This window comes from Megalops cyprinoides, chromosome 20 (assembly GCF_013368585.1).
Source record: "Megalops cyprinoides isolate fMegCyp1 chromosome 20, fMegCyp1.pri, whole genome shotgun sequence".
Classification (NCBI taxonomy): Eukaryota; Metazoa; Chordata; class Actinopteri; order Elopiformes; family Megalopidae; genus Megalops; species Megalops cyprinoides.
Window position 1 is genome coordinate 6412689 of NC_050602.1, and position 25840 is coordinate 6438528.

At 45.2% G+C, this 25840-nt stretch overlaps 1 long non-coding RNA gene across 1 annotated transcript in view; it reads left to right on the forward strand.

Annotated features, from left to right (window-relative positions):
* Positions 1–6950: 6950 nt before the first annotated feature.
* LOC118796146 overlaps positions 6951–25840 on the forward strand; it is a 45498-nt gene continuing 26608 nt past the window's right edge. Inside the window, exons 1-2 of the long non-coding RNA XR_005005838.1 lie at positions 6951–7106; positions 24966–25039. This is a non-coding gene — a long non-coding RNA (uncharacterized LOC118796146). The remainder of the gene's footprint in view (positions 7107–24965; positions 25040–25840) is intronic.

The window sequence follows — 25840 nt, forward strand, 5'->3', positions numbered from 1 at the left end:
AGCTCTATCGTTTCTCACAAGCAGAGATTTTAGAGAGTGTCTTGTGACATTATGTGGACTGAGAGGCGTAAAATGCTTCACACTGCAGTGGCTCTGTCCGCTCAAGCGAAATGGTGACAAAACATCGCCCTGTGTCTGCGTGGATGGCATGTCCTGCCCTGACACCAGAGTGTTTAGGGTCCAGCTCCCTGGTGGGTCATATGAAAGTTTTTAACATTACCCACTGCCTCTCTGCCTGGCATTCTGCACTGCAGAGGAGGATTGTGGGTAATGGCCCTGCAGTAGATTGGTGTTTAGGGGGTTTACTTGCACACCGAGCTGTGACACGCCACAGAAATGGGCACAAGCAGCAGCCCCATGATTTATCCAAGCTCAGACGCAACTTCCATTGAATTTTACATTGCATGACATACAGGAAATAAACACTGAAATGAATGACTAAATGACTAAATTCAGTCATTGTTTTCTAAGTAAATGATCAGTACCCAAAGCTAACATTTTAACTCATTGAAAAAAGCTGGATCTGGCATCTGGCCAGTTACCTGTCACTTAGATTTTTTTGATAACAATGTCTGAAAAAACGGACACAGAAGAACCTTGTTCAGATGAATACCGTTTTTCAGCTGTGATAACAAAATGTGAATTTGGGGCTGTAATTCAAGCAGCATTAAGAATGAAATTCTCAAGATGAAAGAATTACTTCTCCTCTCAGGCATCGAGCCCCATAATTTGATTCAACATGATGTTACATCTGAGCCCCCAAACCGAGTCATGTTGTTTTAATTAAAGGAAAGTATGCTAATTAGTATCATCCGACTGGGTTTGAGCTCATTCACTTTTCCCCAGGGGGTTGGCAATATCAGTTCACATGGTTCCCCCTACAGATGTACATTGGCTCTCCTTTTCTGGAAGTGGCTGAGGGGCATCAGTCCTGGCCAATGACAGGCTGGCCACACTCTGTGCGAAATCTTGTATCTTTATCTTAATTATTTGCATGCACAAACCCTGAGCCATGACAATTTTGCATGATGTTATTTAAGCAATTTAGGTGTTGACTGGATCTGTAGAGCTCAAGTACCTTTCTCAAGTGTATGAGTGTAGTATCCTGTCTGGGATATGAATTAACAGCTTTTGGGTCAAAACTCCAGTGATCTGACCTCTACACTACGCAATACTGTACAATGTGGTGGGTACCGAGACTCTCTGACCTTCAATAGTTATTTCATTTCTTAATAATAAATTTGTTCCACTCTGTTATTAAATTTGTCCTACCAAAGAATGTAATTGAATAAGATGGAGTAAATGTGTATTTATTTATATTAGACAAAATCTGCTCGGTTTTGTCTGACATGGGCTCGACAAAAGGGAAGGAAATTCAACCGAAGAATGTGCAGCAGGGTTTTATCTGGGCGGGATTCAAACCCGCATCACCAGCGAGGAAAAAAAGCTGAGGAAGTCAAACAAACACAATGGGGCTCTGAAAAGCATTAGCCGACCTCACCTAGAAAGGGATCCGCAAGTGCCAAGTCTGGAAAGGCTCGCGGCGCTTAACGTTTGACCCGACATTGACCTTTCTAGCAGAATCCGCCTGGGAACAGAACGGGTTTGCCGTGATGGCCAGCAGGACTTCCGGCAGGTCGCGGTGAATGCCTGTCGTCGGGCCTGGCGGGGGCCTGGTCCCCCTTCGGTAATTAAAACTCCTGCTTTTGCAGATGTAGAAACCAGTCTTTACTTGAGGAAATTTGGATGAAATTAGCATCAAAGAAGGTAGGGAGGGGGGGGGAGAGACCTGCCCCAGGAGTGACCAGTCAGGCGGTTCACGGCTCTTGGCCCTGGCAGGGGATCAACGGACCCGATGTGCACACAGAGACGCCCAGTGTCCTCAGATTTCATTATAGCGTGGATCTCTCCTCTGAGAAGGACCTGGGGCGGGGGTGGGGGAAGGGGGAACAGGGAAGGGGGCAGGGCGGCTGCAGATGGCAGGCATGTCTGAAAAAGGAAAATTGTGCTTAGTTGAAACCAGGTGAGCACGTGAATGCCATTTAAGCAAAAAAAAAAAAAAAATACACGTCTGAATTCCCACATCTGGCAGTACCCCACAGACATACTATTTAGAGGGGCTTTCACCGCATATGCCGATTCCCTCAGTTAGGTTTCTTTTCTGGACTGTTGAGGAAGCAAGCGAAGCGGCTGTTGACATCACAACATGGGGTTGAGGTTGTGAACCTGTGTGAAGCACCACCTGACATTGACAGCAGCTGGTAGCATGCCGGTTTGTGCCATCGGCAAGGTAAATGTAACACATTCACATGCAAATGGCAGTTTGCTACTTAAAACAGTCTCTCATCTGATCCAGGAGACCCTCTGTGTGATTTTGGATGAGCCAGAGGTCAGCAGGTTTTTTTCTAATAGGAGACACCCTTGTCCTTTGTGCAGTCCACGAAGCCGCCAGCAGAATGCCCTCCCGTCTGGAGCTTAAAAATACCCCCTTGTGACCCGCGCAGTAGCAGCCGATGTCACAGGCTGCAGTGACGCTCCCCTGCAGTGATGTTATTGTCGCAGTATTTTTAGCCACCGTCACCAAGCTCGGGTTGGCGGGGGCGTGGGCATGCTAGTGCTCTGATGCTGCAGCCAGCGGCTCTGATCCCCGAGGCTGGCGTGAGAGCCCCTGGGGCACCGTCTGATGTCCGATCCGCCCCATCTGACTGGCGAGTCGAGGTGCCGAGGGACGCGGGCATCCCGTTTCTGTCAACGCAGGGGGTTAAGTGTCAGCCGCAGCTGGGATCTGAACATCTCCCACCGCCCCTTCCCGTACCCCACTCCAGTCACATGTTGCATGTCATGTGTGCAGGGGGTGGGGGGGGGGTGGGTGGCAGCTGTGGGGGGGGGGGGGGGGGGGGGTTCCTCATTCATTATTTATTCCCGCAGGCGTGAGCAGCTTAACCAGTCTTAGAGGCACCCGAGCTCAAAATAGCCACCAAATGTGCCCACCTTTGCAGGTGTCTGTTTACGGAAGGTGCTGTGCTGTCCACCTGTGCCTTTGGGTTGAGAGTAATGCAATGTTAAACATTAAAAATTATAAGAGCACTTAGGACAAAATTAGCTGTGGTTTAGTGGACAATTATCATTTATCGTGTATTTAGGCTTGACATTAATTTGAAGTCTCCTGGCAAAAGTAATCTGAAGTGAACCCAGGGGAAACTGTTTGGAAAGAGGTACGGAACATGATCAAAGTCAATTACCTTCATTAATGCTATAAATGCCTGGCAGTGGCAACCAGATGCTTTCCCTGGGTTTTACTTAATTCTGCTTTCTCAAAAAAGCAGCATTTTGACTTTTTAACATGAAACACCTCCAAATGAAATGAAATAAGAGCACCTGTGGAAAAACCTGTTTTATTTTCTCAGTAGCAGACGCTGGTAAAGCGTTGCACGTGTAAAGACAGGAATCTGAAGGAGGAATCTAGAGGCAAGGTCACTGGATAATGGAGGTAACAGTGGCGATTCCTCTGACAGACATCTGCCTGCCGGCGACGTGCTCTTCCTGTCTCTAAGGGGCGATTGCTCAGTTGTGGCAGGACCAGTTATAGACAAAGATGGGAGCATAATTGTGTTTTACCTGTGGATTAGTGTCCAGACGTACTGTATGCACTGCAGGAGCAGTAGCAGAAGGGGTGGTGCTGCAGAGTGAGAAAAGTTTATTTTCCAAAATACACAAAGACTTGACACATATTAAAGCCTAAATGCTTTAGTGCCCAATCTGTAGTTACTGTAAATCTGTACGCATGCACAACCACCCACCCACTGACATATGCACGTGCACACACACACGCACGCACACACACACACACACACACACACACACACACACACACACACACTTACACACACTCAGGTCATACATGTAACCCAAAGTGCTAGAAACACATGGAGGCAGTTCCGTGATTCATAACTTGCTGAAATCTACAAACAGGATCCACAGAGAGGGAGCGGGCCGAGCGATCATTAGCACCACTGTCTCTGTAGCATTTACAGCGCTTTCTGATCAGTTGCTGTTTGTTTCTCCCGCAGTGCACATCAGTTTGCTTTACTGCTCTCTGGCCATGCCCAGTGCACAACTGTTGGAAGCCCTTAGGCATCTGTGCAGTAATTAATCGCACCGCGTGCCTGCTTCCCCGTCCCATTGTTTCACAGTACAGGGGGCCCGTGGGTGCAGCTCGTGAGAAACATCTCTCTCTGAGGGGAACGCTCTCGGCCTCGACGTGAAATCATTAAACACGTGAGTTCTATTTCTGGGGTCAAGGTTAAAACAACAGCACAAGCCAATACGGAGCGCGATTCTCTCGCTGGGGATTACGGCTTCGACACATTTAGGCTCATCTTTATTAATCGTTAAGTTTGGCATGGGTGGGGACAAAAAAAAAAAAAAAGAGGAGATTAGTCTAGTATAAAATGGAAAAACTGAATTTTAGCCAAAGCAGGTTGAATCTGATCCGTTGGCCTATTTTTAGATGTCACTCCATAAAATGTCAGCCCTGAGGGATGTTTCAAGTTAATGTAACACGTGAGATCCTATTGATTTTATCTCCCAGTGGTGCAAATGGGTTCCTTTATCAGATTATCAGGCTGTAAAAATGCTGTCGTGTCCAATCTGAGACTCTAACACTCACATACAGGGGGATAGTGACCCCCCTCAGCTTAGCCCCGTCTCTGCATGGTCCCCTCCCTGTTTTTCTCCTTATCTGCATATCCCCCATGACGTGGGTGATGCCAGGGAGCGGGATTACGTTTTTAGACTCCCTGGTTAAAGCCTTCTGGCTCTTTAATTGCAGCTACGAGTGAGGTAATAATTCAGAATGACACAGGACAGCAAAGACGGTGAAAAAAACAGTTGTTGCTGTAAATGGGCAGGTTCCCAATGCTCTCATTTTAGGCTTAGGCCTGTGTAGCAATTTCACCAGTGTGCTCTCAGCAAGTGCGGAATTTTATTTGGCTTCTTGGACACTGAATTCGAAGAGGACTTAGTTCTTGCCTCCGTCATGTAGGCTGGCCAGCAGCCCGATAGTGAAAACTCGCTCTGTACTTGTAATGCGGCATGCCTTGCGTCGGCTGATGTCGTTACAGTAGCTACATTTATCCCCGGGCTGGGACTGGAGGTGTATCCATAGCGACAGGCCCCGTGCTCCACCCATCATAATGTCTGAGCCACACTCTTTGGAATGGAGTCTTCAGAAAAGTCCAAACTGGAGTCATGGTAGCTGGTTGGAGTTTAGATCCCATGAATGCTTAGCACTGTTTTCTGTCTGACTGCTTTTGCTGTGCCTCTTCGTTTTGTGTCTGACACTATCTTGGAAACCATACAAAAAGTAAAAGGCGACACATTTCTGAGCAAAGACTTGTCTCTGGGATATTTTAATACAAACAGATTTAATGTGACCTGCCTTTATTTGGCTACCAGCCAATTTTTGTGACATCCTGCTAATTTAAACCTTGTTTGTTGTGAAAATGAGAACCTTCCCGCCTGTGTTCACTCACCACCCCCCAGCCTCCCGACTTCTCAGAACAACAGCTCAAATTAGAGAGGAAACATCATTGAGCAATTCCCTAATCTTATTTTACAGAAACAAAGAGCAGCTCTCTGAAAATATATTACAATGCTCTCAATTTTCACAGTATCAGATTGTAATTTGCAATTTTTTGGATTGGTATTGTAACATTTACAGGATACCAAGTGCACATGCAGGGTGATTTCCTCACTGATTTTGTGGTTGTCTGTGTTTCTTTGCAGATTTTGCAGTGTGTCGCTGTGGTAGAAGCATGTAATACCCTTATTACTAATTTGCATTATGTTCCGTTATGAATGAATGATTCAAGCCAGTGGTCCCTGCTGAAGGCCATATAACCCAGATGAGCTGTTCCGTAAAACGCTTATTTCAAAGACTCATTAAAACTGCCAGCGTAATAATGTGGAGTTTGACCACGTAAGCTTTATTGTCCTTAGGTAACTTTAGTATAAAATGGCCACTACTTTTAGGGTAACATTCTTGTCCTCTGTATTCGTTTTGTTTTTGTGTTTTTCCGTTTGTACTTTGAGTCCATTAATCGCAATGACTCTGGAAACTGAAGCTTACCTTGTTACTATAGAAACAAAGCAATGAAAAAGCAGCTTTTAGTTCAGGTCAAAAGGTTTGCAATTTCGTGGTATATTGATGCCCATTAGATAGGTAAAATTCAAAATTCAAAAGAACAAGTCGGTACAATGAGGGAAGGACAAACTCAGCTTCAAAGTGTCTTTTAAACAAAGCTGCTTTCAGATTGCGAATGTAAAAGCCTCTATAATGGAATGAAAGACCGAACTGCCCAATTTGTGGATACCAAAGACACGGGAACGGAAATTGTTACAGCGTTTATGTGCAATTAACTTAGCTTTTATGCCTTGCTTTTTAGGGATTTAATATAATATAATATAGGGGCCTATATTTGTTACCACGCGGAAAACTGTAGCAAAAACCTGCACTGTACAACACGCCCAGCATATGCAATAACAAGCATCGTGATCAGGGAACTCCGTCCAGAAGTGTTGTTGGAGTTCAGAGATAGAAAAATAAAGAAATTATTGTGAGAGCAAATCAAATAAATTATCAGGCTGTATTCTGCAGTAAATTAAACACAGACATGACATAGAATTTTGCATTACTTTCCCGCATAGGGCGCCAAGAAGTCTTGGCAGGTCACGGCCGAGCGTGCATGTGTAATAAAAAGCGAGTTTCACCTTAACATCAGAGGCTGAACATTGTACAGATTGCTGAGTACCGGTGTAGCTGCAGTCATGCGCTAAAATGTCACTCTAGAAATTCCCGCCCCAATTTGGCTGTCAGGAACTCCCCTGCAGGCCCCCGTTCCCTGTTCATATTCTCCACGAGCTGTCAGCACAGCACAGGAAAGCGCAGCTACTCGGGCACAGAGGCGTTCCTGCTCTGCAGCTCCCAAAATACGGAGAACTTCCCACATGCTCTCATTTGACAGTCTGGAAGAGTGAGGACTTCACTCGTGGATTTCTGTCAACATCGGGTTGTCCGCGATTAGACTGGGATCTGAAAAGAAAGGGTAGGTGAATGTGTTTATTTTTGTAAAGCGAGAGCTTTCTCCAATCGTTCATATTTACGGTTCTTCTCTGGCTCGTTTAAATGAAGGGGGTGGGGGTACGCGGGAGAGTTGCATGGATCTTATAATACCAGCAAGCTATATTCGTTTTAAACAACTTATCATGCTTTTCACAGCTGAGGAACGTCAATGTAGCTACCTTGCCACAGAACTAAACTTCAAACTTCTTGTAGCCATATCGACTGAGCCCACGTAGCGAAGTTATTAGGGCATACGCGCCTTACAAAGAAAGTGCGGTGTTTATAAGTGGATGCAGTTAAGATCAAAGGAAATCATTGTGCGTACCGGATTGTGTTGACACGTCAGTGACGGCATTTGCATTTTGTGGCTAAGTTAGTCCCAAATTGCCTACCGTCAAAATGGCATGTTAGCTGTAGCCAGCCGTTTCTGGCGTTGCAGTTACTTTGAAAGTTCTCATACACTTCGAAAAACGTGTGCGATTTAACTAGCGCCCCTCGGATCGTGGTCATAACACGGCAAACCAGCATGTTTTATATTAGATAGCATGTTCGCTGCAAATATAACATTACAGAAGACTACTATAGGAGTTTCTTTTGTCAGAACGGTGCAGGTGGTGAAAACGTAGCTTAGATTCCGCAGTCCTCTAGAAGTGACTGACCTCAGTGAATGTTCTTATGGTCATCTCACGAGTCAAACGCTTCTGGCATGACACACTTTCTTTCCGTGAAGTTAATTTTCGTTTTATTTTGCTACTATGTTTGGTGTCAAGCTGGCGTTATTTTCCCAAGGAGCATAATCGCCCAATCACATCAGCAGACTGGATTTGCGGTTTAATTATTACGAATATGCATAACAGGTACCCCGACATTATTTGACAAATTTCCCCTGGGCTATCTTATGTCACAGCTGCTAGTGGAAAGTGCGATTCGTTGTACTTCTCAGAGGCATTGCTTACCCAAAGTCTGGATAACTTATTCCCATTGCCTTTTGTACATTGCGAAATAACTACATGTCTGTGGGAGCTTTTTATTTTATGAGCAATTAGAAGGATTTCCCTACATCTTAGCGATTGTGGTAACCTGCTGTCCTCTAAATTGGACCTTGTATCTCTTCTCCCTGGTCTTTTTCCAATGATATCTGGACGAATACGGAGAGGCTGGGTAGTAACACGGTTGCTTCCTCTGTAATTAACTCAAAATAGGACCGGAACTGTGCCGGGAGATCTTGGGGTAATTGCGCTGTAGGAGAACGGGTCAATGGAGTTCTTTCTTTGTATGACTGGAGTAAAACAAGAAGACACGGCTGCGGGAAATGCTCCTCTAACAGTTTCATTGATTGACTTTACTTTGAGTCATTTGCCGTCCGCATGCGCAACTTTTGAAATGAATGTCAAGAAATTATGCTGGTGCCTCACATTTTGACAAGTGCTCTCCCGGCACTCTTATTGCCACTTAATCGACCTCCAGCGGCGCGCTCCTAGGGGCTTGTGGGTAGCTGAAAGTCAGTGCGCCATCCTCTGTCTTTCCGTCTCGCTGGCGAGCTCGCCAAATGCGATCCGGAGGCAGCGCCGAGACCGCTAACCCGTGGCGGTTGGCTTTTGGTGTCTCCAGCTCGCTCGTGTCCTTGTTGAAACGCTTGAGCTCCGACGCAGAACCGAGAGCTAGACCGCGGGTCTGCGGGCGACCGTGCGCATCCAGCTCTGCTCTGACTTCCTGACACACTGCCCTGCCGTTCAACGTCGGCAGATGTGCGCAGCGATGGATCTGTTTTTGGGGTCGGTGTTTTTTTTTTTTTTTTTTTAACTACGGAAGAGTGCCTCCGTCACTATGCAATAAAATACAGGAGCATTTTGGGGGACTGCCCATTCGCCCCGTAAGGATCCGCTCAACAGTGGATAATTCGGTAAGGGGTTTGAGAGCCGTGCTTAGCGTGTTTCTGCCACTGATGTGGACGTCCAGATTTGCATCATGACACGCCGCATTCTTTGGAAGTTGTGCACGTGGTAACTGGAAGAGATGCAGCCGAGGGGAAAGCGAGAAGGTGTTGCTCACTGGTCAGAGATGAGAACAGCCACAGGGCGGGGCTTGCGAAAGATGATGCAGCATTTCCCAGAACACTGTTTCTCCAGAAGGCCCACTTCTTTTGCAAAGGGAAAACTACTGCCTTTTCATCTTGGTTTTGTTGCTGTACATGCACGCACACACACACACACCCACACACACACCCACACACGTACAGACCCATACACACACGCACGCGCGCACGCACACACCAACAGATGCACACACACATACACACACCCACACACGCGCGCGCACACACACACACACACACACACACACACACGCATCAGATCAATCCGCGTGTGCCCGGCAGACAAGCTTTTCTGTTTACACAGTAATGTCTCTTCTACTGTGCTTGATTTAGACAAACAGAGGCCTAACCTTGTAATTATTGTAAGCACTCGTATAAGCCTACACAGTCTATTTCTGTGTTTACTACTTGCATTATGTTCTTTGTTCATCATGAGAACTCTTGTGAAGCACTGCATTAAGACTCCAGGGAAAGAGCGAGCGCAACATCAAAGCTGGCTGCGCGCCAAGCGAGCAGGATCCACATATTCCAGGAAAGCTGATCTTAAAATCTCTGTGAAGCTTTCAACAATGTGCATTCGCTCTGCCTCTTCTACATTCTGCTGCTGTGTTGTACTGCAGACACTGTCGGGATTATACTCTTATTTATTATATGACATTGTTTTCTGTTTAATGTTTTTTTCTTAAGTTCATGTGGATCAAAACTCTTTGAGTGGTGCAAGGACAAGGACATCTATTGTGAGCTGACATACAGGTTGACCACACGTTGTCAGGGTTTTCCCCAGTGAACTGGACAGAGTGACCACAGTTTCTTAATCTGTGGACCAGACAGTAGGCTTGGTGTGTTACATCTTCAGACATCTGTCTGTGCTATTGTTAAAGACTGCAAATGTTCTGATTCGCTGGTGGGCTGTGAGCATTCTTGAAGGGGTGTGGTCTTAAACAGAACAACCATAGTCAGCATAGGAGTGCAGACAGCACCGGCACCTCTTGTTATCAACAGGAACCTTCTAGATGGAGGATGAGTATCTGGCCCTTATAAGATGTCTGTGGAGTAACCATATGGCTTTCATGTGCAGTCATTAAAGCTTGTCCAAATGAGAGGCAACATTGGCTGTTGCCAAATTTTCTTCATCTGATCTTGCAAGGACCTTAGCTTGCTTTGAAAAATCACTACATTTATGTCCTTGAGGCACACACTGTGATATAATTGCAGCACTGAAACAGTATGTCATTTAATAACCTGACCTCATTTGTCTATACATCTGTCACTCTTTGCTTAGCCACACCCACAAGCTAGTTTTGGAGCTAAAGTGGTGCTTTGGCATTTTGCAATCATAATATAAACAACACGTAGTTTCTGGAAGCTGTGTGAGTGGGAAACATTTTAGCCACTTCATTTTGCACAGTCTCCAAACCGATAGTGAAAAGATGCTAGATTTGCCCTAACCTGCTGTCAGTAGATCCTTTCAGACACAAAACTGCTACGAGAGAGAAAAACTCCAAAATATCACAACAAAAGTTGAAACTGGCAACCATTTGTGATGTCAGCATAGCAAGGTGACAGCAGGTGAGTGAATTTGCCGAAATTCAGCTTGGATGGAAGATGACTGTCTAATTAAGGCGACATGCCAAATCTTGCAGAGTGATATTACCTGCATCTGTCGTGGGCCTCTCGGTCCCTCTGATAGATCCCATTAGAAGCGTCTCTTACTCAACTGTGTTCCTTATTGGATTATAGTCAGTAAAACCTTATTACCACATAACGGAGTGTGATGATACCCAGGAGACGGTATGAGGTCATAGGACGGATAAAGTCAGCAGTTTATTTACAGAGGAACAGAAAACACTCACAACTGAAATCCAAAAGCTCAGTCACAGGAAATGAATGCCATGATACGCTGTATCCTGACGCTACGGCTAGCATTATTTGGAACACCCACCTTGACACAATATGTGGAGATTTTTTTTTTTGTCGGACTGCTGAACATCTTATTTTATTGGATTTTCTTTGAAAAAAATATGACTTCTCATTTCTTTTAAAGTGAGGCCAGGGATTTAAGGTTTTGTTTTTCCTTGTATATGCTCCCATTGCTGGCTGTAAGTTATGATAGTTTGTGGAAAGACCCTTGCCGGTTGTCTGCTTTCATACCAGAGTGCTGGATAAAAAAACAAAGTCAAGATGATTCATAAAGCTTTGGAGGATTCCTTCATATTATTCTAGATTGTTCTTTCTTTCCTTTTTGTCATACGACTCAGAAAGTCCTCCTCTCCACTGGGAAACCGACTGCTTTACAGAGCCGCTACACACACTCGGCAGCTATAGCTGAAGACATGCCCTGGGGCTTGTGTAAGAATGACATGGAGCTGGTGATAACATCTCTTTCTCTGCTGCTACGGGTTTCATCTTCTTCTTTTCTTGAAGGGTCATCCGAGAAGCCCATCATTTGTAGAGCTCTGACCTTTTTTCGGGGCTCAGCTCTGGGGAGAACAAAATCCACGAACCAAAACGTTTCCCACTGTGCCTGAATGTTACACTGCAGTACTGTGGAGTAAACCAGGAGGAAGAATGACATACGAAACTGATTACAAGGGGAGTTTGCTTAGGCTTCAGGCCTTTGTTATTAGTGTCCAATTGAATAGAAATTTGGAGAGTGACTCTATGTACAAGACCACGAAAAAGGATATGTAAGGTTAGAGTACCAAAAAGTAGTGGGCACTGGAGTTGTGCACTCCCATGGTCATTGTACAGGTAAGGTTTTTAGCCAATAAGCCAATACTTAATGTTATTGTTATGTATGTATGTTTGCTGTGATCCAGGGGAGGATCTGGCCTCCCTGTATGAGTATATGTTTGTGTGTGTGTGTATTTTTGTTTTTTGTTTTTTTTTTGTGCTTGTTTATGTGTTTGCGGGTGTGTGTGTGTTTGTGTGTGTGTGTATTTTTGTGTAGCTGTGACTGTAACTCAGCACAACCCAAAAGCAAACAGACCATGGGTTCAGAGCTAATGACCGTGGTCCCATGATGCTTTGGGGGTGATACTGTGATTGGCGCAGGCATCTTAGAGGAAACGACCGAGCAGAAGCTGTTACACCTGCCCTGAGGAAGATCTGTCTGAGGCGCTTTCTCTCTCCCTTGTTTCATGTTTTTACTGTCTTCAGTGCTTTGTCACCATCTATGCCCCCCCCCCAGTAACGGAAGAGTGTACAGAGCATTTCTCACACAAAAACCTGACATTTTCCCTTACTTTTTAATCATACGGCTCCTGAAAAGACATTATGAGCATACTGGAGCCTGGTTCCTGGAACAGTCAATACAGAGAGTCAATATCAGATGGAGTCCACACCACAAGCCAGGGTGCTTCCTTAAGGTCTCGGCGTTGCCTCAGAAAACTGACCTCCCGTTCCTTAACAGAGAGGCGAACATGAGACGGACGTCCCTGACGTGCGAGGGTGTTTTCATGGGAGTCGAGGTGAAGCCGGGTCTTGTGGGGACAGTCGGCGAGCCCAGGAGCGCGCTTGTGCCTCTCTCTGTGCCCTGTGAACCCAGAAATAAAGGGGGAAAAGAACAGCAGTTGAACGAGGCTCCTCATTGGCAGGGGCGGAGGCAGTTGTAGCTGGAGGACATCTGTCATTTCGCCCAGGAGTGAAGGATGGCTCCTGGGCCGCCCTCTGCTTTGAAAGCCGCGGTCTGCGATGGTAGGAGTAAATCATGGCTGACAAGGTCCCTGTGAGTCCTTAGGGTAGACTGGAACGGGATTACTTATTTGTAGGTTTTCAGACATTATTTAAAAACGGGGCTAGTTTGAAGTGGTGACGAGGGAGGTATTCCTCAGACTGACTGACCAGAAAAATATGAACACTTGAAAGCAATTAATGTCATGAGGGCTAGTCTTGTTTGTCTTTCCATCTCATCAAATCGAGGTACTATATTACCACCACATTAACAAAAGAATCCCATTGATTTATGTTTTTCTGGTTTGATTGAATTGAGGCAAATCAGCACTGAAGCAGTGGGACAATAGCAAGGAACTGAGCTTGTAACTGAAAGGTTGTGGGTTCCAGTCCCATGTGGGGCACTTGAGTAAGGTACTTCACATGAATTACTTTAGTAAATATTCAGCTGTATGAGTGGCTAATGTGAAAAATGGAAGCCATTTAAGTCATCCTGGATAAAGGTGTCAACACATGATGTACTGTTATAGTAATGACACATTAAGACACTGGAGATTGAGTCTTCTTTAAACACCAAGACTAAGAAGCACAATTAAACTGAAGAATATGACATACTAAGAATGTTCTGTTAGTATTGGCTAAGTACTCTAATGGAGTGGAATATTATCAAAATCTAAAACCGCAAGACGGTTGAATTGTCATCCATTAGAACAAAATTACCTCATGTGCAGAGGTTTATTACCAGCAGAGACAAAGGTGTTGAATAAGAGTGCTGTATATCACTTGCACAAAAGCACTGCTAACGCTAACTTTCCCAGAATGTATAAAACTCGGCAGCGAAGGGAAGCCAACCAAGTGGGCTAAAAGTAAATAGGCAGCACGAAGGAAAGGAGATATGTTCACGTTTGCTATGTTTTACACTTGGCTGCGTGTACCTGTTGTGTCGTAACTCATGTCACTTATCAGCAGCAGGGGCAACTGAATACCCCTGGTGAGCACATAGCGTTGCGTCCTCATTGCTGCGATGTTGTTGCAAAGTGCTGACGTTGCTGCAACGTTGCACACCCCGCCCCTGCTAGAACGTTGCGTGTCATCTGGGCATTGCCACAATCACTCAAAGGGGGGATGGTTGAAAGCGATACCCAAAGTCCTGAGTTCACCTGCTCAAATATGCCAGGCTGCTGTTGAGGAGAATGAGTTGAGTGGGTTTTCCTGGGACTTGACTTAATATATTGTATTGAATTCTGAGAGGCAGGCAGAGAGCTGTGACAAGGTCAATGCTGATGAGTGTCGTCCATGTTGAAGTTGAGTTTGTCCTTTTGGATACTGTCAGGCAGTTTCCAAAAAAGTTTTCAGAGTTTTCCATGGGAGTTTCAGCAGTAGCAAGGTGCCTAGTTTGTCAAAGGTCAATTTGAGCAAAATGCCCTATGCTTTTGCATTCAGCTTGGGGTTAAAGCAAACTCAACAAAAGAAAATGAATGATGTACAGATGAGTTTTATGATATGCAATAAATGCTCTCATCTACTGGATTCCATAGATCTTGATGCTATCTCCTTATACTTTGACAACATGTTTTAAGTACAGAATTAATCATGAGCTTTTTGAATTCAGGAAGTGTTTCCACCAATGTTACAAGATTATTTTGGCAAGGCATCATTAAAATTACCTCAGTACTTTTCACAGAAAGTGCAGATTTGTCTTTGTGGTTGCACCTTCAGGGAAAAGAATGAGTTAGGGAAATACTACTCTTGTAAAATCTGTCATCTTCCTTTTCCTGGCAAGTATATAGAACCTGGAAGGATTTCTCAGGTTCATAAGTGAACACTGCAGATCACATATGTGTTATGTATTATGGCTTGGTTTCAGGTTCTGCTGAGAGTCAATATCAGATGAAACCACACCATAGCACCTCTTTAAGGACCTGACATTGCCACATTGCCATAGAAACTGTATTTCTATGCATAACCTGGGAGTGGAGTCTATAATTAGATATCATGGTCCTCAAAGGCAGATCTTTTGAGATGCTAACAGATTTAACACCTTTCAGAGCTGTATGAAGCTCCTCTTGCAGGAGCATCTGCTGAGAATTAAGTGTGAACTGTGACAAATTTCCTTCTATATGCATATATGCATACATACTTACTCAGACAATTGGTAATAATAGTAATAATAATAACATGACTTAGCAAGTAGTATTTGTACCCGTTACAATCATCCTCATCCTCCTCAGTGGTTCACTATGCCATTGTAGTACTGTTCTCTGGATTTATAAATCCATTGAGAGATCATAGAATTTTGTGACTTTTCTCCCAGGCAATCTCTCTTCCCACAGTCCAGTCTTTTTTATAGCATCTCTCTGGGTGGGGCGCGTTTTATATCAAGGTCTCCTTCTGCGTTTTACTTGGAGACAGACTTGTAAGATTGTGTCTTTGTACTTAGGGATGACATCAGCTGTTGCTGTACTTGGTTCAAGCTTTGGAGCTTTGTTTGGAAGGGATAACACTGCCTCCACTGTTAACTATGGCAAGACATTTCCCCCTGTCGCAACTATATGATACTAATGCTGGTGCTGTGGGCTATATTGTCAAGAGGATAGAGGCATTCCAGTCACTGGATTGATGATGGTAATGAATCGGGGCTATAACATCCACAGCTCAGGCCACTGGGAGCAACAGCAGAGAGTCAGCAGTGATGAAGCCTTCTCACCATGTTAAAATCATACCAGCCCAACCTGGTGCACTGCAGCCGTCATTACAGTCTGAGCACATCCTTTCCTATGGCTGGAGTAAATAAGCAGGGAGGGAAGCCTCTCACCAGCTGTGCCGGCTCCATGGGGTTATGAAAAGGTAATAACCCGAGGGTGAATGATGTCACAGTTTAAGGTGTAGCCGTGGTTGGCCTGTATACACACACACATACGTACACACACATGCACATGCACAAAATAAACACCCTCCCATTGGCAGTCATGTCTGGACAGCACTGCCTGCACCCTGCGGCAGAGTGAGGAGATGACTGAGGCCTCTCCAGAACAATACACCTTCCTTGGCAGCTTGTGTAAACTACCGGAGGCCCAGCGGCCATGTTTGACGACTAGGTGAAGTACGTGTTCGCACCTCTGATAAGGACAATGCAATTGGACTCTGTACTTTTAGGCGGAGCGTGTCTCATTTCCGGATAGTGCTTAACCTGGTCTGTCCTCAAAAACCTACTACGTAAAAGGATTTGTCAGGTTTTTGCTCTTCATACATACACTCTAAATTTGATACTGAAGTAAATGGAGCTTTGTTTCACTTTGGATGGGGTAAGTGTTCCTGTATTAACAGGCATCAAAGCCACCCTGAAGGAGTTACGCAGCTCATCTTTCATCGGCCTGCTACCTTGTTTCCACAGCGCAGGGCCCGAATGTTTGCATTACACTCTTTGGAATTGCGTTCGGGGTCCGGGGAAGCTCGAGACCGAATGCGGAGGAGAACCTGGGCTGCTTAATTTGGCAAGCGCAAATGCTGTTGTGATTTATATCGGTTCCAGCGGAGCGGCGGCGATGACATAAGCCGCATGTGCCGTGCGCCGTCTCGCACGGGCCCACGCATCTGCTCGCTCGTTACTCCCAACAATGCCCATCGTTGTGCTGTGCTTATCGCGTTTTTTTTCCTCTGAAGTCGCGCAACGGCAGCGGTCCGCGTCTGCTTGATGTCGGCGGCAAAAACATCTTAAACCCAGCTGTCGGCGCACGCCCTGCCGTGGGTGGTCGCCCCCCGAGCCCCCCCCCGCGTACGCCGAAGCTCAACAGTAAAGACAGAAACTGGAGGAGACCCCCCCTTTCCTCCTCCACACAACCTTTCAAAGAAGGAGAGATGGAAAAAAACACCCCTTTTCACACGGGGCGGTATTGTGAGCCTTCGGGACGAGGCTCCTGGGTCCCCCTCCGCGGAGTCCGGGCCCCATTGACTGGAGCTCTTTGTCACTACCTCGGCGAGTCACGATTCGCCTTCCCTGGGAGTCTGAATGTCACAGTTCAAGTTTGCGGCTCTGGAATGCGGCTGAATGAGTAAATAGCCCTCTGCCGAGTAGCTGATTACGGTCCCCGCTCTAACACTGGTCCCCTTTGTCCAGCCAGGCCGAAGCGCAGGGGCTGCAACATTCTTGCAGTGCCAGGAAGGGTGCCAAGTCTTCCAGAAGAATTATAAAAGAGGGGGGGGGGGGGGGGGGGGAATGGAAAAGAACAAAGCTATTGTCCGGCTTCAATGACATGTTTCCCCTATTGGCACCATGCAACGCATGAATGGGAAAATAATTCATGGGCTCATTTTTGTTAAAAAAAGAAGTTATAAATGTTTTTACAGCCTCTTTTTCCTCTCACGTTTATTCAGTGAAAGTCAGGAGAACCATGTTGGATTTCACGCCCCTTAAATCCTTTCAATAAATAAACCCGTCCGAGATGTGGGCGTTTCTGTTTATCCGGCCCCAAGAACAGGCCTGAAGTCGTAAGGTGGCGGTGGAAGGGAAAATTCTTCTTGCAAACGTGGGGCGGCCCACGCAGGCCAAGCGCACTGGACACATGGCGAAGGGCTTGCCCGTACTCCTTGCTTGTTTTCTTTTTGGATGTCGCCCCCCCCCCCCCCAACCCCCCTCCAAAAGAACACACAATGAACAGCGGATTTTGGTAAGCTCTTTAGCGCACGCTGAGGGTAGCAGCGGGCCTCCGTAGGAAAATGTGACTTCAGACAACTGCCCCCATGCTCTGGCCTTGGGCAGGGCTAGGCTCTCTCCCAGCACTTTACTCTGAACCCCCCCCTCCCCCCCCCAGCGTTGCCCGGAAACACTCCTCTGTGTCAGGCTGTGGAGGACATGTGAAAGTCTTGTTGTTTAGACTCATCCAACAGCTGGGGGTTTGGATCCTCCCCTGTGTTCCAGTGGGAAAGAATGCATCAGGCCTTTCCATTTCTCTCTTAATGGCCTATCTGTTGGGGAGAGCAGAGATCGTAAATTTAATGAACTCTGAGGGAGTCAGAGGGCTTTGGGGGGGGGATGATAAACAACTTTAACATGGTCCATAAATGTGGTCCACGGACCCTAAATTGGTTTATAAACACTGCATTACTGTTCTGTGGTGCGAGGATGGTCATCGTCAGTAGCTGTCACCACGGCCTTGAGTGTCTTCCTCCAGTCCTTCAAGTCGGCTTTGATGTCTGGACAGGAAAGGAATGAACATTTTCACAGAGCTGCAGAGTTGGACAGATTTGTGCAGCTGGAGAGTATGTCCACAGGGATGCTGAGTTTGATGCTATTCCCACCGAGCTGTTGAGTTGGAGAACATTTCCTCAGAGACACAGAGCTGGAGACAATCTCCGCAGACAATCTCCGCAGAGCTGCAGTTTAAGAACATCTCCTCAGAGACGTTGGAGACTATCTCGATAGGCGTGCAGTGAGAACATCTCTGGAGGACTGCAGAGTTGGTCAGTTGCGGGTTAAGGAGTGGAATGTGGGATGGCTGTGGTCTCCTTAACCCTGGATCCTCACCAGCAGACCACACAGAGGATCCTGACCACACCGAGAGCACTCTCTTCGAGTCTACCATTATGAAAAGCACCTGGAAACAAGAGGCAATGCCATGGCATTAGCCCAAGACAAATCTGTGTATTAGAATTGATAAAATGGAATCAGAACTGCCAATGTTTATTCTTCCTGCATCAAAATGACTGCCTGGCTCATTTTGATTGCTGAGATAACCTCTTGTCAACAGAGTTTAGAAAAACTGCTGAGGGATCAGGGCAGAACTGGTAAATATTGTAAGCAAAGAAGTTGTTTTTTTTAATGTTTTTGGTTAGCAGCAGGATTTAAATATTTCTGTGGCTGTAGGCAGTTTTAATATACAGTACTATATGTTTCAGACGTATTTAAGTTTCAGCCACCAGGAATGCATTATGATGATTTGTGTTTTTAATGGTCTTTTGTGGTGACTACAAACTTCGAACTGCCAAATGCCAGCTTTTTTAAAATATTAAATATGACAGAATCTGTATTTCTTGTCTGCTAATGGTTTGGAATGTGGTCACGGATCCCCAGAAAGCATTCCGTTGGTGTTCAGGCTTTTTATTTTCATTTTTCAAAATCGTTCTGTTTTCCTTCCAATTTCCCCCGATAACATCAGATTATGCTCTGCGGTGTGCGCGAGATGTGTGTTGCAACGACGGCCGCTGTATCACTTGGACCATTTCAGGAATGGCCACAACCGCTATTATTTTTCCGTCAGAAACAGCTTTCCTTGCTCTCACTTAGACGTTAGAACCCTGTCGACATTGCAGGGCGCAATCTCTGTGTGGAATGCATTCACTAATGTGAATATTAAAACGCACACTAAAAGAAAAAAAATGATCGCCTTAACTATCCATCGGTACAGACAGTGGCCCGCCTGTCTGTATAATTTAGGCAATTTAAGAATAAGTAGCTCTGAAAAGCAAACCGGGTCATTTTGGGAACACGGCACTTGCTTTTTTCAGCAGCAAAAATTCATGGGAAACCCCTAATGTCAAGTAATCTTGCAAATTGTGATCTGAAAAACTTATTTCTGTTCTTTGTCACGACAATGTCAAAATAATAAAAAGAAATTTATCAGAAGATTGGCTTCAAAAGATGCTGTGATTTATGTTCAGCGCCAGTACAAAATATATCTTTTCATGCAACATTGCCATACAAGAACAAATATTATTGAAGGATTAGTACAGTATACAGCGTGTCTCCTTAAGGAATGGCTCCAGGGCATTGAAGACTAGCAGGCAGGGTGTTTGCAGAGGAAAGAGAGTGAGTAGAGGCTTGTCTTGGAAAGACGGCGAGACGAGTCATCTTTTTAATTGAGTCAGGGAAAACACCCTGTTTACGGGTGGTGTCTTGGGTGGGAACACGTCAGGATCACTCCAAGCGCATATTGTTTCTTTGCTGACGATACCATCCACAGACAAGCTGTCCGCTTCCTCTTGCTCAGCTAAAGACCCTGTTTAAAACCAGAGGTTTGCCTGTAGTACAGGTACCCGTGTTATTGTGGTCAACTTCTCTCTGTCTGTCCGCAGCGCTCTCCGTTCCCTCAAAGACCTCATATTTTAATTAAGTCCGCCGCATTGCAAAACCAAGATGACATGCTTCCTCCGGGCTGCTTCTGAAAGACCGGGCAGCGTTTTGGCTGTTTCCATGGTTACGAACGCGCTCGCGGCTGGATCACGGAGCACGAAATGAGCAGGGAGCGGGAGCCGAGCGGAGCGGCTTAACGTGAAAGCGGGGAGGGAAGTAATCTGCGCCTCAGCGGTTCTCCCTCTCCGTCCGTCTGCCCTCTCCTCCGCAGCGCTGCGGGGAGACAGACCCCGCGGTGTCACCCGTTTAATGGAATGACGGTGAGCTTGCGGTGTGATCGGCGTCGGAAGCGGGAAGGTAAGGGTGGAAACTTTTCGCAGCATCTGATTATTTAGCGGTCGCTTGCACTGCTGGGGACAACGGCTCTCTTAACTGCAGAGAATGATGGCAATCAAGTTTTGACTGTGGAATAGGTCTAGTAATTCTTAAGTGGCTATATGGGAGTGCCTGCTGGTATTTCAACAAGGCGAACCTCTGACCATCCAAATGCATGGTCGTTATCAGTTGCCTACGATCAGTACTGCGTGGATCTGTTCGGTAAAGCGGTACTTAACTTTCTAATTCCCGTTAATTCTAAAACGGGGGAAATTCTGGTACACGGCGTGCCTGCAGCGCTCGAGCGCTTGTCTGCAATGCACGAAAACGACTTGAAACTCGTGTACGGTGTGCGAGACTGGTTGCGTGTAAACGATTGCTGGGAAAAGTATAATAAAATAGGAGCGCTTGGAGTGGGACGCTGGCTCCAAGGAACGCCGGCAGGCTGTAATAAAATAGGAGATTACCAGCTGCCGTAGTGAGGCGTGAACCCTTGACCTTAGTAATGATGGAGCGCACGTATGCAGATTCGCCTGAATGGGGAGCAAGCGGGGCGGATGGGAGAATACCAGCTGGGGAGGATCTCTCTCTTGAGTTATGGGCTGCAGTATTTTTTCTTTTTGACATCCAGCTCCAATGGCATATTCACCTGTTCCATAGAAAGCATTTTAGAATAATTATCTGACTTGTTAGGTCATGCAACATGCAAAATGAGCTTTTAAGAGTTGTGATGAGTGTTTTAATCAGAAAACAAGTTATTAGTGATGGGAACTTATATGCATTTATTTTTTGTTGACAATGTCAGTGTAATAATGCAATGAAAAGAAGAGGTATGTAAAGGAACTTTCACCTTCAGCTTGTAGACTCTCCTCAGTAGGTGCTGTTTAAAACTTACCGCATAAAATCAACTGTTTGCATCTTTGGTTGCATCTGCCTAATATCTGCAATACTCTTGCTACAGGAGAGACATATATGGAAAAGCTGCTATGGGTATATAAAACTGCAATATCCTGCTGGGTGCTCATGTGGAAAAAAAATGTATTAAAATAGTTGGTGTAATAGCAAGTGTAATGTGTACTACAGCACCTGTGGGATAAAATACGAAAATCATTCTGTGCTCACCTAATGAGCTCATAAATCACTGCAGAGAGAAAAATGTACTCAAATTTTAATTGTGGAGAGATTTAATCACTCCATTTTGACACTAAAGGTTTTAACGGCCATGTATTTAGGATGCATTCTCGGTTTGCTGACACTGACAGCCAATTTGATACCCCCCACCCCCAACAATTAATGTGATTAATTGCTCAGCTGCTTGAATTGATCATTTTCCTTTAATGCCTTGGCTTCGCGCTCGGTACAGAATGATTTCCTCTGAAACGCCATAGCCCCCGGCAAGGCGTTTTCAATGACAAGCTGTGCTACGCTGGCTTTTGGTAATTGGCCCAGCCCAGAGTAGCATTGAGATTGTGCAAGTAAATTTTCAGGAGCACCAGTCACACCCAAGTCACATGGAAACCCTTACCAGAGACGTCAATTAGCGGTTTTACCGTAAGCCAGTGGGTGCTCAATCACTCTGCTGTGGACAGTAAACACTATCATGTCCATAGACAAGCGTAAGCAGCAGGTAGGGCGCTGACTGAGGTGCTGATGAGGAAGATTAAAACCTAGCCATTGCGGCATCGCTTTCAGAGCCTGCAGGGGATCCTCGGATCGCTAATCCTTGGCAACTGGGCACGCAAACGGGGGGGTGGTGGTTAGGGGGCTCGACTGGACTTCAGAGTTAGAGGACAAACTCTGGCTGAGCTGCAGTGGAAATGACACATTTCAAGATATCAAAGGAGAACAAAAAATCCTAATCAAGTGTTGTAGTGGTTCCCAAAATTTATTATAGTCTGTGTGTACCCCAATTCAGACTGACCATGGAGTGTGTTGATACTGCTGTGAGCCATTCTAAAATCCATTTCAGGAACCAGAATTGTTTACGTGAGTAGTACAGTTTCAAACCCCTCTATAATTACTGTATGTCAAGAATGTAAATGAGGGTACATATGTGCTCGAATGTACTGTGTGTGTTTTAACATATGTGTTGTACTCACAAATTGTACTCACAAGAGTACAATTTGTTGTGAAGTGTTCTATGGCTTATTGTGGGGCAAAGCAAATTATTGCTAAATAAAACAATGAACATAGTTTTCAGTAAAATTCTAGTGTCCCATAGGGGTAATTGTACAGTAGTTTGGAAACCAGTGTGGTACCGGGTGTTTGAAATCCTCTGGAGAAGTGTAATGTACGACGCCAAACAAGTTATATTTTATCAAGGGTCAAAAACTCAGTTTAAATTAGAATGAGATGTAATGAGACGCAATGAATTTTGAAAGTGTGGAGGATTAGTTTGTTATTGATTTGGGATCTACCAAGACAGAGGCTGTTGCAAGGGATTTAGGGTCATTTTTGTTAACCTGCAGGATTTGTGGTCGCTGCTGCTGTTGATAAATAAGACGAGGGCAAACGGCCAAGAAAAATAAACCTTAGAAAGTTCGGAGATTTGGACCCAGACCAGGAAAAATATATGATGAAGCGCACAACTCTGGCACCCACTCGATCATTTTCCCGTGTTTTTTGAGTTGGAAGGGCTTCTGTGTCCTCTGCAGTGACTGTGGGAGTTTTTTTTTTTCCAGAAGTGCCTGTTGAAACTATCCCAGCTGAATTTTCGGAATTCAGGATATGCAAACCCGGAGCTATATTTATCGACTCTATGTACGTACAAAATATCATTCCAAACAGTTCAAGGTACTTTCTTGCAGAAAGTAAAATATTGCTTGACCTACTTTTTTTCCCCTCAAGGGAAATGCATGTGAACTTTGTTGTCCTGCTTATCGTGTTTACTGTTGTTTACTAATGAAGAGTGTAAGAGATGAATTTAATGACTTGGAGGATAAAGCCTTTGTTACTCTGGATTAAAAAACACAAAAACAAACACAAGCATTTCCTGAAAAACAGTGCTGTAGAATGTGAATTGTCATGTCATTTGTGACCTCATAAACGTATGTATTACATTGTGTATATGTATCCAGTCATGCGGAAAGCCAATGTGACTGTTTTAAAATACTGATTTTTTCTCAAGATCCTAATTGGCCAATGCCACTCCTTTTCAAAGGCAGCAGCGCTACTTCTCAAATCCTTTTCTCTAAATGTGCGCCTTATTTGGAGAAAGGGGACCGTGCACCATGCAAATTATCTTTGGCAAACGACTCTGGGAGTGTGAAGATTAGTTAACATCTCTCTGTCACTCAGAAATGAAGCCCGTAAATTGTGCTCACTAGCTCTTTAAAGTGAAAGGACAATTTGAGCCGTGTGTTTACACACACGTAAGTAGGGCCTCCAGGGTGCATTTTAGGGCAGTTCTCAAAAATAGGTCGAGATGGGAACCAGGGAAAAATGTGGAGGTCCCTAATGCGCAAAGATGAAAGATCTGTTTATTTTTAAATAAGTGTTTTCTTGCTTCCGCTAAAGCAAGGCTGTCAGAGCGATGATAGGCCTCTCTTCCTTGTTTGTGATAATAATAGGTTTTAACTTTTTTCTTTTGTTTGTTTGTGTGTGTTTTTTATATAGACACTGCAGAGTTTTACATGTCAGAACACAACCTGGACTTAAAGACCAACCTCTCAGCCCAACTTCCTAGTTCATTTATATTCCAAATTCATCTTTGAATCTCAGATGAGAAACTCTCAGGCTGAGGAACCCTCAAGCCATTTTAGACAGGGGGAAAAAAGTATATGAAACATTCTCGTAGTAGATGTTTAGATGACTAAAAAGTGATATACAGCTGAAAACTTGGCCATCTGCTAGAGTCAAAACCAACAGTTTGCTCATTTAATCACCATTCAGTGTTTAACTGATTGGCCCAAGTCCTGATAAGACAAAGCAGTAGGCTAACCGTTCATGGCAGATTAGCGTCTTCAGAACTTCAAAGGTCCAACTTCAGCACAGCTGATTTCTTCTCTCAGTCGTTAGCACAAATCTCTAATGATTACAGAGTATATATTTCCATTTTGTGAAGTTTTCCCCCCTTCTTCATCGAGAGGTTATTCTTAGACATGCCACTGCTAAGACGATTACACAGATGGGTTCTCTTATTTTTGGACTGATGGGCCAGAGGCCTGCGTTTCACTTCAGAGACATGGTAATAAAGTGTAGTGTCACCACCTGGATTGCTCGTTGGGCGGTGCCACCGGCTTTTAGACAGGGATAGCATGAACCCTTCCCATGAGTCACTCTGTGATGTGGGCACTTTCACCTGGCGTCAGGATAAACGACACAGAGCCTATTCTACAAGACAGTTCGGTCCTCCCTTCAAAAGATTGCACACCGACTTTACCGGCAAGGGAAGACATAGATCAGGAGGGAGAAATTGAAACCTGAGTTTCCCCATCCAGTAGTAATAGCATATCTTTAGGAAGCCATGATTATGAGTGTTGTTACCAAGAGGCAATTACAGTCACTGTTAGGGCATCAGAGCTGAGCAGAGCAACACAATGGCTGCCGAGGGAGCAGCAAACAAAGTTGAAATGGGATTGTAACTGACACAAGAAGCGTTTGGCTTTGAGTAAATGCTCTCTTTTTTTCAGGTGTCAACAGGAGCACCTCGCGGGGGCTGAGAAAGGAATGTGGACGCATTGTTATAGACCCCTCTCATGAATAGGTAAGGATTTCATCTGAAAAAATCCCCTCACCTTCATCGTAATCCACATGCACCATGCGAGAACACACCGCATACGCACATTACAGTGGTCGTCCTTTTAGGTGACACCTTTCAACACCCCGCACAGTTAACTTTGGGTTCACCTTGGCGCTCCCTGCATTGTTCGGGAGCAGCCAGTGAGAGACATATCACCCGGTAACAAATCAACGCCCGGCGTGGTAATCTTAGCTGTAAATCATGCCACGTTGCGTCTGCGGAGTTCTCGGAGAGCCGGTGGGTTCTGACATGACTGGAGCGTGACAGAAAGCAGCCATTCTGAGAGGGGCTGTTAAATAAAGTGCGTGGGAGCCTCGCGTGTCGTAATGGGTAGAGTCTAGAAAGCCCGGCTGGGTCTCACGGGGCATGCCTGAGAAATGAGGTAAACCCAACACGGAAAACTTTTCAACTCGTTCTTTTTTAATTCTTCTGAATACGTCCGCTAAGTAGAAAATACAGTTGCCACTCCCTTTTCTGTGGGAAGATGGATTTGCTGAAAATGTTTCACAAAGAATTACCTTGGATATATTTTGTGTGTGTGTGTGTGTGTGTATAGGCACGTTTGTGGTGCAGACGTTTGTTAATGCCTGACCTATGTGTGTCTGCCTGCTACAGGGAAATGCACACACTATTCTCTTAAGCATATGTGTGGTATGTGTATCTAATATCTGGTCATATATAGAATGTCAGTAGCACAGGCTACCGTGGAGCTACTAAAGTCAGCTGATGATGGCTCATTGTGATCTTTAAGTTAATACTTGGGGT